This window comes from Phyllobates terribilis, unplaced genomic scaffold (assembly GCF_046119375.1).
Source record: "Phyllobates terribilis strain yellow unplaced genomic scaffold, ASM4611937v1 Scaffold_3__8_contigs__length_932513732, whole genome shotgun sequence".
Lineage (NCBI taxonomy): Eukaryota > Metazoa > Chordata > Amphibia > Anura > Dendrobatidae > Phyllobates > Phyllobates terribilis.
This window is the reverse complement of record NW_027362763.1, coordinates 466,328,389-466,340,549: the sequence shown is the minus strand read 5'-3', so window position 1 is coordinate 466,340,549 and position 12,161 is coordinate 466,328,389. Positions and strand designations below refer to the sequence as shown.

At 46.8% G+C, this 12,161-nt stretch overlaps 1 protein-coding gene across 2 annotated transcripts in view; it reads left to right on the top strand.

Annotated features, from left to right (window-relative positions):
* The first annotated feature begins 470 nt into the window (after positions 1-470).
* Positions 471-12,161, top strand: part of PDSS2 (decaprenyl diphosphate synthase subunit 2) — a 301,951-nt gene continuing 290,260 nt past the window's right edge. For both annotated transcript variants that reach the window (XM_073675798.1, XM_073675797.1), the window contains exon 1: positions 471-590. The gene's annotated coding sequence lies outside the window, so the exon portion shown is untranslated. The remainder of the gene's footprint in view (positions 591-12,161) is intronic.

Sequence of the window (12,161 nt, the reverse complement as noted above, 5' to 3'; positions counted from 1 at the left end):
AATACATGTAGCATCTGCACGCCTCTGTGTGAACACACCCTAAGGCCTCATTCACACGTTCAGTATTTTACATCAGTACTTGTAAGCCACAATCAGGAGTGGAACTGTCAGAGGAGAAGTATAATAAATACAGACGTGGTGAGGTGTTTCTATCACCCACTCCTGGTTTTGGCTTACAAATACTGAACACGTGAACGGAGCCTAGGGCTGGCATCTGCAGGATTGTTCAAACTCAGACAATTTCTATAAAAAAACACAAACAATACATTTCGTCACTTAAAGCTTTTTCTTATCATTTGACAATATAAAAAAAACACCTAATAATAAAACTCTATCAAAACCCATCAGTTGGTGCTCCACAGTCTATCTATCCCCTATAGTCCATACGTCACGTCTATCCCTGACGCAACCTCTCCTCCTTTCCTCATTCCACTGCCGTTCTGTGGCTGTTTTAATTGCGCATGACAAAGGAAGTCTCAGGGAGATTACTCTACTACGCATGCTCTAGGAAATCCCGCGTACTCCGGCGGGAAGAGAGGTGGCGTGCTAATCAATCTCGCGTGGCTACTTATTCTCCGAGCGCATGCGCGGTGAGTATAGATCATGTGTGACTGAAGCCGGTTGCCGCGAGTGTTCGGTTTGGTTGGAGAGTGTGTCACTTGTGCAGGGCTTTCTATTATCTCCGGTGTAATAAAATGAGACGCTCCCGTTGCTTCCTGCAGCTTGTGAAACTCTTTGGCGGTGTGTCTGCATACGGTGTACTGTACAGGGGTGGCAATGGTAAAAGTGCGGAGGGATTGAGTACATAGTGTGGAATGCAGCGCAGCTGCCCAGTGCGCATGTGTGTACACTATCTGTACAGTACTGACTTCCTGCACGTGGTGCTGGCACAGATCAGCTGTGACCTTCATAGCCATGGCCGTCAGCCTGTCCTAGCTCTCCCGTACACATGCGATCACACGGCCTCATGCACAGCTTCCATGGCGGAGTCCTCACAGGCTCTGCCAGTGATCTGTCTATAGGTGACAGTAGCCAGAGCCACAACCATGTCTATATCCGGGTCTCTCAGCTTCTGCTGCAATGTCTCGTTTTGAGCTGTTCACGAATGGCGGGATCAATATGTCCATAGCCATTAGAGTAGATCTGTCAGATCTCCTTTTAACCCTTTTTGTACCAAGTTTGGAAGCTCTTTGCTTTCCTTAGGATAGAGGATAGCTTCCTGATAGCTGGGATTCCCACCGATTCTGAGAACCGGAACTCTGAAGACCCCCTTGTGAATAGAGCGAAGGTCCATCACGTGTACTACCGCTCCATTTATTCTTAATAGGACCACCGTCCTAGACCATACATCAAACTCTAGCCCACAGGGTGGTTTTATTTGTCCCGCGACACCAGAACTACCACCCCTATGGTGGGCCATTATACTGTATGGAGGACTATCTGGGGCCCATTATACTGTATGAAGGACTACGTGGGGCCCATTATACTGTATGGAGCACTATGTGGTGCTAATACTGTATGGAGCACTACGTGGGGGCCATTATACTGTATGGAGGACTATGTGGGGCCCATTATACTGTATGAAGGACTACGTGGGGCCCATTATACTGTATGGAGGACTATGTGGGGCCCATTATACTGTATGGAGGACTACATGGGGCTCATTATGCTGTATGGAGCACTATGTGAGGGCCATTATACTGTATGGAGAACTATGTGGGGCCCATTATACTGTATGAAGGACTACGTGGGGCCCATTATACTGTATGGAGGACTATGTGGTGCTAATACTGTATGGAACACTATGTGGGGGCCATTATACTGTGTGGAGGACTACGTGGGGCCCATTATACTGTATGAAGGACTGCGTGGGGCCCATTATACTGTATGGAGGACTATGTGGGGCCCATTATACTGTATGGAGGACTATGTGGGCCCATTATACTGTATGGAGGACTGTGGGGCCCATTATACTGTATGAAGGACTACGTGGGGCCCATTATACTATATGGAGGACTACGTGGGGCTCATTATGCTGTATGGAGGACTATGTGGGGTCCATTATACTGTATGAAGGACTACGTGGGGCCCATTATGCTGTATGGAGGACTATGTGGGCCCATTATACTGTATGGAGGACTATGTGGGGCCCATTATACTGTATGAAGGACTACGTGGGGCCCATTATACTGTATGGAGGACTACGTGGGGCTCATTATACTGTATGGAGGACTATGTGGGCCCCATTATACCGTATGGAGGACTATGTGGGGCCCATTATACTGTATGGAGGACTATGTGGGGCCATTATACTGTATGGTGGACTATGTGGGGCCATTATACTGTATGGAGGACTATGTGGGGCCATTATACTGTATGGAGGACTACGTGTGACCCATTATACTGTATGGAGGACTATGTTGGGCCCATTATACTGTATGAAGGACTATGTGGTGCCCATTATACTTTATGGAGGACTATGTGGGGCCTATTATACTGTATGGAGGAGTATGTGGGGTCCATTATACTGTACGGAGGACTATGTGGGGCCATTATACTGTATGAAGGACTGTGTGGGGTCTATTATACTGTATGGAGGAGTATGTGGGACCCATTATACTGTATGGAGGACTATGTGGGGCCCATTATACTGTATGGAGGACTATGCGGTGCTCATAATACTGTATGGAGCACTATGTGGGGCCCATTATACTGTATGGAGGACTATATGGGGCCCATTATACTGTATGTGGGGCCCATTATACTGTATGTGGGACCCATTATACTGTATGAAGGACTATGTAGGGCCCATTATACTGTATGGAGGACTATGTAGGGCCCATTATACTGTATGGAGGACTACGTGGGGCCTCTTATACTGTATGGAGGACTACGTGGGGCCCATTATACTGTATGGAGGACTACGTGGGGCCCATTATACTGTATGGAGGACTACGTGGGGCCCATTATACTGTATGGAGGACTACGTGGGGCCCATTATACTGTATGGAGGACTACGTGGGGCCCATTATACTGTATGGAGGACTACGTGGGGCCTATTATACTGTATGGAGGACTACGTGGGGGCCATTATACTGTATGGAGGACTACGTGGGGCCCATTACACTGTATGGAGGACTATGTGAGGCCATTATACTCTATGGAGGACTATCTGGGGCCCATTATACTGTATGGAGGACTATGTGGTGCTCATAATACTGTATGGAGCACTATGTGGGGCCCATTATACTGTATGGAGGGCTATGTGGGGCCCATTATACTGTATGGAGGGCTATGTAGGGCCCATTATACTGTATGGAGGGCTATGTAGGGCCCATTATACTGTATGGAGGGCTATGTAGGGCCCATTATACTGTATGGAGGACTATTTGGGGCCCATTATACTGTATGGAGGACTATGTGAGGCCATTATACTATATGGAGGACTATGTGGGGCACATTATACTGTATGGAGGACTATGTGGGGCCCATTATACTGTATGAAGGACTATGTGGTGTCCATTATACTGTATGGAGGACTATGTGGGGCCTATTATACTGTATGGAGGAGTATGTGGGGCCCATTATACTGTATGGAGGAGTATGTGGGGCCCATTATACTGTATGGAGGACTATGTGGGGCCATTATACTGTATGGAGGACTGTGTAGGGTCTATTATACTGTATGGAGGAGTATGTGGGACCCATTATACTGTATGGAGGACTATGTGGGGCCCATTATACTGTATGGAGGACTATGCGGTGCTCATAATACTGTATGGAGCACTATGTGGGGCCCATTATACTGTATGGAGGACTATGTGGGGCCCATTATACTGTATGGAGGACTATGTGGGGCCTATTATACTGTATGGAGGACTATGTGGGGCCTATTATACTGTATGGAGGACTACGTGGGGCCCATTATACTGTATGGAGGACTACGTGGGGCCCATTATACTGTATGGAGGACTACGTGGGGCCCATTATACTGTATGGAGGAGTATGTGGTGCTCATAATACTGTATGGAGCACTATGTGGGGCCCAATATACTGTATGGAGGACTATGTGGGGCCAATTATACTGTATGGAGGACTATGTGGGCCCATTATACTGTATGGAGGACTATGTGGGGCCAATTATACTGTATGGAGGACTACGTGGGGCCCATTATACTGTATGGAGGACTACGTAGGGCACATTATACTGTATGGAGGACAATGTTGGGCCCATTATACTGTATGGAGGACTATGTGGGGCCCATTATACTTTATGGAGGACTATGTGGTGCCCATTATACTTTATGGAGGACTATGGGGCCTATTATACTGTATGGAGGAGTATGTGGGGCCCATTATACTGTATGGAGGACTATGTGGGGCCATTATACTGTATGGAGGACTGTGTGGGGTCTATTATACTGTATGGAGGAGTATGTGGGACCCATTATACTGTATGGAGGACTATGTGGGGCCCATTATACTGTATGGAGAACTATGCGGTGCTCATAATACTGTATGGAGCACTATGTGGGGCCCATTATACTGTATGGAGGGCCCATTATACTGTATGTGGGGCCCATTATACTGTATGTGGGGCCCATTACACTGTATGTGGGGCCCATTATACTGTATGAAGGACTATGTGGGGCCCATTATACTGTATGGAGGACTATGTGGGGCCCATTATACTGTATGGAGGACTATGTGGGGCCCATTATACTGTATGGAGAGCTACGTGGGGCCCATTATACTGTATGGAGGACTACGTGGGGCCCATTATACTGTATGGAGGACTACGTGGGGCCCATTATACTGTATGGAGGACTACGTGGGGCCCATTATACTGTATGGAGGACTACGTGGGGCCCATTATACTGTATGGAGGACTACGTGGGGCCCATTATACTGTATGGAGAACTACGTGGGGCCCATTATACTGTATGGAGGACTACGTGGGGCCGATTATACTGTATGGAGGACTACGTGGGGCTCATAATACTGTATGGAGCGCTATGTGGTGCCTATTATACTGTATGGAGCGCTATGTGGTGCCCATTATACTGTATGGAGGGCTATGTGGGGCCTATTATACTGTATGGAGGGCTATGTGGGGCCCATTATACTGTATGGAGGGCTATGTGGGGCCCATTATACTGTATGGAGGGCTATGTGGGGCCCATTATACTGTATGGAGGGCTATGTGGGGCCCATTATACTGTATGGAGGGCTATGTGGGGCCCATTATACTGTATGGAGGGCTATGTGGGGCCCATTATACTGTATGGAGGACTATGTGGGGCCCATTATACTGTATGGAGGACTATGTGAGGCCATTATACTGTATGGAGGACTACGTGGGGCACATTATACTGTATGGAGGACTATGTGGGGCCCATTATACTGTATGGAGGACTATGTGGGGCCCATTATACTTTATGGAGGACTATGTGGTGCCCATTATACTTTATGGAGGACTATGGGGCCTATTATACTGTATGGAGGAGTATGTGGGGCCCATTATACTGTATGGAGGACTATGTGGGGCCATTATACTGTATGGAGGACTGTGTGGGGTCTATTATACTGTATGGAGGAGTATGTGGGACCCATTATACTGTATGGAGGACTATGTGGGGCCCATTATACTGTATGGAGAACTATGCGGTGCTCATAATACTGTATGGAGCACTATGTGGGGCCCATTATACTGTTTGGAGGGCCCATTATACTGTATGTGGGGCCCATTATACTGTATGTGGGGCCCATTACACTGTATGTGGGGCCCATTATACTGTATGAAGGACTATGTGGGGCCCATTATACTGTATGGAGGACTATGTGGGGCCCATTATACTGTATGGAGGACTATGTGGGGCCCATTATACTGTATGGAGAGCTACGTGGGGCCCATTATACTGTATGGAGGACTACGTGGGGCCCATTATACTGTATGGAGGACTACGTGGGGCCCATTATACTGTATGGAGGACTACGTGGGGCCCATTATACTGTATGGAGGACTACGTGGGGCCCATTATACTGTATGGAGGACTACGTGGGGCCCATTATACTGTATGGAGAACTACGTGGGGCCCATTATACTGTATGGAGGACTACGTGGGGCCGATTATACTGTATGGAGGACTACGTGGGGCTCATAATACTGTATGGAGCGCTATGTGGTGCCTATTATACTGTATGGAGCGCTATGTGGTGCCCATTATACTGTATGGAGGGCTATGTGGGGCCTATTATACTGTATGGAGGGCTATGTGGGGCCCATTATACTGTATGGAGGGCTATGTGGGGCCCATTATACTGTATGGAGGGCTATGTGGGGCCCATTATACTGTATGGAGGGCTATGTGGGGCCCATTATACTGTATGGAGGGCTATGTGGGGCCCATTATACTGTATGGAGGGCTATGTGGGGCCCATTATACTGTATGGAGGACTATGTGGGGCCCATTATACTGTATGGAGGACTATGTGAGGCCATTATACTGTATGGAGGACTACGTGGGGCACATTATACTGTATGGAGGACTATGTGGGGCCCATTATACGGTATGGAGGACTATGTGGGGCCTATTATACTGTATGGAGGAGTATGCGGGGCTCATTATACTGTATGGAGGACTATGTAGGGCCATTATACTGTATGGAGGACTGTGTGGGGTCTATTATACTGTATGGAGGACTATGTGGGACCCATTGTACTGTATGGAGGACTATGTGGGGCCCATTATACTGTATGGAGGACTATGCGGTGCTCATAATACTGTATGGAGCACTATGTGGGGCCCATTTTACTGTATGGAGGACTATGTGGGGCCCATTATACTGTATGTGGGGCCCATTATACTGTATGTGGGGCCCATTATACTGTATGGAGGACTATGTGGGGCCTATTATACTGTATGGAGGACTACTTGGGGCCAATTATACTGTATGGAGGAGTATGTGGGGCCCATTATACTGTATGGAGGACTATGTGGGGCCATTATACTGTATGGAGGACTGTGTGGGGTCTATTATACTGTATGGAGGAGTATGTGGAACCCATTATACTGTATGGAGGACTATGTGGGGCCCATTATACTGTATGGAGGACTATGCGGTGCTCATAATACTGTATGGAGCACTATGTGGGGCCCATTATACTGTATGGAGGACTATGTGGGGCCCATTATACTGTATGGAGGACTACGTGGGGCCCATTATACTGTATGGAGGACTATGCGGTGCTCATAATACTGTATGGAGCACTATGTGGGGCCCATTATACTGTATGTAGGGCTATGTGGGGCCCATTATACTGTATGGAGGGCTTTGTGGGGCCCATTATACTGTATGGAGGACTACATGGGGCCCATTATACTGTATGGAGGACTATGTGAGGCCATTATACTGTATGGAGGACTACGTGGGGCCCATTATACTGTATGGAGGACTTTGTGGTTCTCATAATACTGTATGGAGGACTATGTGGGGCCCATTATACTGTATGGAGGACTATGTGGGGCCAATTATACTGTATAGAGGACTATGTGGGGCCATTATACTGTATGGAGGACTATGTGGGGCCATTATACTGTATGGAGGACTATGTGGTGGCCATTATACTATATGGAGGACTATGTGGGGCCCATTATACTGTATGGAGGACTATGTGGGGCCCATTATACTGTATGGAGGACTATGTTGGGCCCATTATACTGTATGGAGGACTATGTGGGGCCCATTATACTGTATGGAGGGCTATGTGGGGCCCATTATACTGTATGGAGGGCTATGTGGGGCCCATTATACTGTATGGAGGGCTATGTGGGGCCCATTATACTGTATGTAGGGCTATGTGGGGCCCATATAATGTACGGAGGGCTATGTGTGGCCCATTATACTGTATAGAGGACTGTGTTGGGCCATTATACTGTATGGAGGACTGTGTTGGGCCATTATTCTGTATGGAGGACTATGTGGGGCCCATTATACTGTATGAAGGACTATGTGGGGCCCATTATACTGCGTGGAGGACTTTGTGGGGCCCATTATACTGCGTGGAGGACTTTGTGGGGCCCATTATACTGCGTGGAGGACTATGTGGGCAGGGCTATGGAGTCAGTACAAAATGGACTGACTCCAACTCCTAAAATATATAATAAATTGGGTACAGTAGTTCAATGCAATTTGTGGGGAATATTTTTTCATAAGAATTTGGGAAAGTTATGAAATGTCCGTCCTATTCCTGATCTCGGGGTCTAGACTTTTAGCTGAGGTTAATCTGTGCAACAGTAAATTTATCACTTAAACATGAGCCATGTATGAGGGAGTCGGAGTCGTGGAGTCGGTGTCATGGACATTGAGGAGTCGGAGGTTTGGCTTACCGACTCCACAGCCCTGTATGTGGGGACCATTATTCTGTGTCGAGGACTTTGTGGGCTCATTATTCTGTATGGATGACTATGTGGGGACCATTATTCTGTGTGGAGGACTTTGTGGGGCCCATTAAACTGTATGGAGGACTTTGTGGGGCCCATTATACTGTATACTAGTTGGCTCATGACTTTGTCCAAGTTTTTCATTTTGGCCCTGTGTGTGTTTGAGTTTAACATCCCCGACCTAGACATAGCCGAATACTGTACTCTTTAGGTCTCAGTGTTTGCTTTATGGAGTGAATATTTTTAGATTTTTTTTACTTTGGGCAATTCTTCACATAGCAATACCAAATCTGTTAATTTTTTATTTACATTATGATATTTATGTTTGTAGAATATGCGGGTCACCTAAATTTTTACTTTTATTTTTCATATATATTGATGTTTTTTTTTTAAAACATAATCAGTCATCTTAAGGCTATGTTTACACACATTATGTTTTGCTGCGTATTTTGCAGCAGATTTTTATGCAAATTTTCAGCTGCGTCTTGCAGTACCAGCAAAGTCTATGAGAAACCAGAATTCTCTGTTCACAAATATTGCTTTTTGTTTGCTCCGTATTTTCTGCCTTGCTTGCGTTTTTGGAAAATAGAGCATGTCACTTCTTTCAGCTTTTTTGGAAAATACAGCAAGTCACTTCTTTCAGCGTTTTTGTAGCAGAAAACGCACCTGCGTTTTTGCTGCGTATTTGCAGCGTTTTTTCACCCATAGGAAGTAATGGGTGGTCAAAAAAACGCAGCAAAACCTGCATTTTTAACGCAGCTCTTTTCCTGCCAGAGAAAAGTTTGCAGCAGAAAAAAACCACGTGTATGGACATAGCCTTAGGGGGACTTGAACCTATCATTACTTATGCTATACACACAATACTGTAGTATTGCTATGTACTGTGAAATTGACGTTCTCCTATGAGGTTCATCCACGGGCACTCCACTATCACGTTGCACAATGGGCAGGAGAGCACCATCAGAAGCAACTGACATAATTTTAAATTCTTCTTAAGGCCTGATTTAGAGGTTTATTTTTCACGTATTTATTCTGTCAGTGATTTTCATGGATACAACACGTATCCATTATAATATACAGTCATGGCCGAAAGTGTTGGCACCCTTGAAATTGTTCCATAAAATGAAGTGTTTCTCCCAGAAAATTATTGCAATTACACGTTTAGTTATACACATGTTTATTTCCTTTGTGTGTATTGAAACAACACAAAAAAAACAGAGCAAAAAAAAGGCAAATTGGACAAAATTTCACACAAAACCCCAAAACTGGACCGGACCAAATTTTTGGCACCCTCAACTTATTATTTGGTTGCACACCCTTTGCAATAAATAACTGCAATCAATTGCTTCCTATAACCATCAACAAGCTTCATACACCTCTCAACTTGAATTTTGGACCACTCATCTTTTGCAAACTGCTCCAAGACTCTCATATTTGAAGGGTGCCTTCTCCCAACAGCAATTTTAAGATCTCTCCACAGGTGTTTAATAGGATTTAGATCCGGACTCGTTTCTGGTGACTTCAGAACTCTCCAGCGCTTTGTTTCCATCCATTTCTGGGTGCTTCTTGATGTTTGGGGTCATTGTCCTGCTGGAAGACCCATGACCTAGGACACAACACACAGCTTTCTGACACTGGGCACTACATTGCAACCCAAAATCATTTGGTAATCTTCAGATTTCATGATGCCTTGCACACAGTCAAGGCACCCAGTACTAGAGGCAGCAAGACAACCCCAAACATCTTTGCACCTCTACCATATTTGACTGTAGGTACTGTGTTCTTTTCTTTGTAGGCCTCATTCTGTTTTCTGTAAACAGTAGAATGATGTGCTTTACCAAAAAGCTCTGTCTTGGTCTCATCTGCCCACAAGACACATTCCCAGAAGGATTTTGGCTTACTCAAGTACATTTTGGCAAACTGCAGTCTCTGTGTCAGCAGTGGGGTCCTCCTGGGTCTCCTTCCATAGCGTTTCATTCCAGTAAAATGTGGATGGATAGTTTGCTCTGACACTGATTTACCCCGAGTCTGCAGGACAGCTTAAATTACTTTGGAACTTGATTGGGGCTACTTATCCACCATTCGGGCTATCCTGCATTGCAACCTTTCTTCAGTTTTTTCTGTTGTCCAGTTAGATCAGCTACAGTGCCGTGGGTTGTAAACTTCTTGATTATGTTGCACACTGTGGACAAATGAACATCAAAATCACTGGACATGGACTTGTAACCTTGAGATTGTTGATATTTTTCAACAATTTTGGTTTTCAAGTCCTCAGACAGTTCTCTTCTCCTCTTTCTGTACTCCATGCTCCGTGTGGCACACACAGACACACAATGCAAAGATTGAGTCAACTTCTCCCCTTTTTATCTGGTTTCCGATGTGATTTTTGTAACATTCCTGGCAGTGTGCTGGCATAGTGCACCACCTCTCACAACGCAAGACCGCAATCTTACCCATCAGTCCAGCCTGCAAACCTTGCTCCAGTTCATGCTGTGTGCATGTCTCTTGTCTGATTGCTTAGGGCGGCGGCCCGGTTACTTCCTGATTCTTATAGCTGCTGTGGGCGCACTCCTAATGCGTCCCCAGCCTATTGCTGTGAGTCACTGGATATTTAAACCCCCTCCACCCAGAAGGAGGCGCCTGAGCAACACTTTCTATCAGTGTGCTCCTTGCATCTGAGTTGTCAGGTCTTGTCCTGTATCTTGTCTGTTTCTGCCACCCTGGGGGCTTCATACCCTGGCCTGTTATCTCTGACTTCTAGTCTGTTTCTGCCACCCTGGGGGCTGCATACCCTGGCCTGTTATCTCTGACTTCTATTCTGTTTTCGCCACCCTGGGGGCTGTATACCCAGGCCTGTTACCTGTGACTTCTAGTCTGTTTCCGCCACTCTAGAGGCTGTATACCCAGGCTTGTTCTTGTATCTCTTTGCAGTATCAGTTCCTGTCTGAACTGTCTGCTAGCCTGTTACCTGTTTGTCTCTATGTCCGTACCTTCCCTTTTCCTGCAGTGTCTGAACCTGCACCTAACTCCAACTCGTTGTCTCTGTACTTCTGTTTGTGAGTTTTGTGTCCACTCGCTACTTCATTGTAAGTATCTTGTGTGTATCTGGTTCTACTTGTACCTTTTCCCTTCCTCCGAATCTACCTCCTGTGTTCTAGCCATCTTCCTGTATTTTCCCGTCTGTTCCATGTGAACAGAGCCCTGTCCTCTCTGCCTGCACCTTCAGCCCTGTTCTGCTCTGCTTGCTCACCGCGCCAGCGGTTTCTCTCTTCTCTGCCATGCCCACCGCTCCGGCGGTTCCTCTCTGCTCTGCCTTGTCCACCGCACCTGCGGTTTCGCTCTGCTCTGCTTGCTCACCGCACCTGCGGTTTCGCTCTGCTCTACTTGCTCACCGCACCTGCGGTTTCGCTCTGCTCTGCCTTGTCCTCCACTCCGGCGGTTTCGCTTTACTCTGCTTGTCTACCGCGTCTGCGGCTCTGTTACTGTCTCCCAGTCTGTACTGGACCCTATCCAGCCTGCGCTCCAACCTGCTAGTACCTACCTGTCTGCACTCCAGCTGTGCTTGCCAGTATCTCCCTGTCTGCACTCCAGCCATGCTTGCCAGTACCCACCTGTCTGCATACCAGCCGTGCTTGCCAGTACCCACCTGTCTGCATACCAGCCGTGCTTGCCAGTACCCACCTGTCTGCATACCAGCCGTGCTTGCCATTACCCACC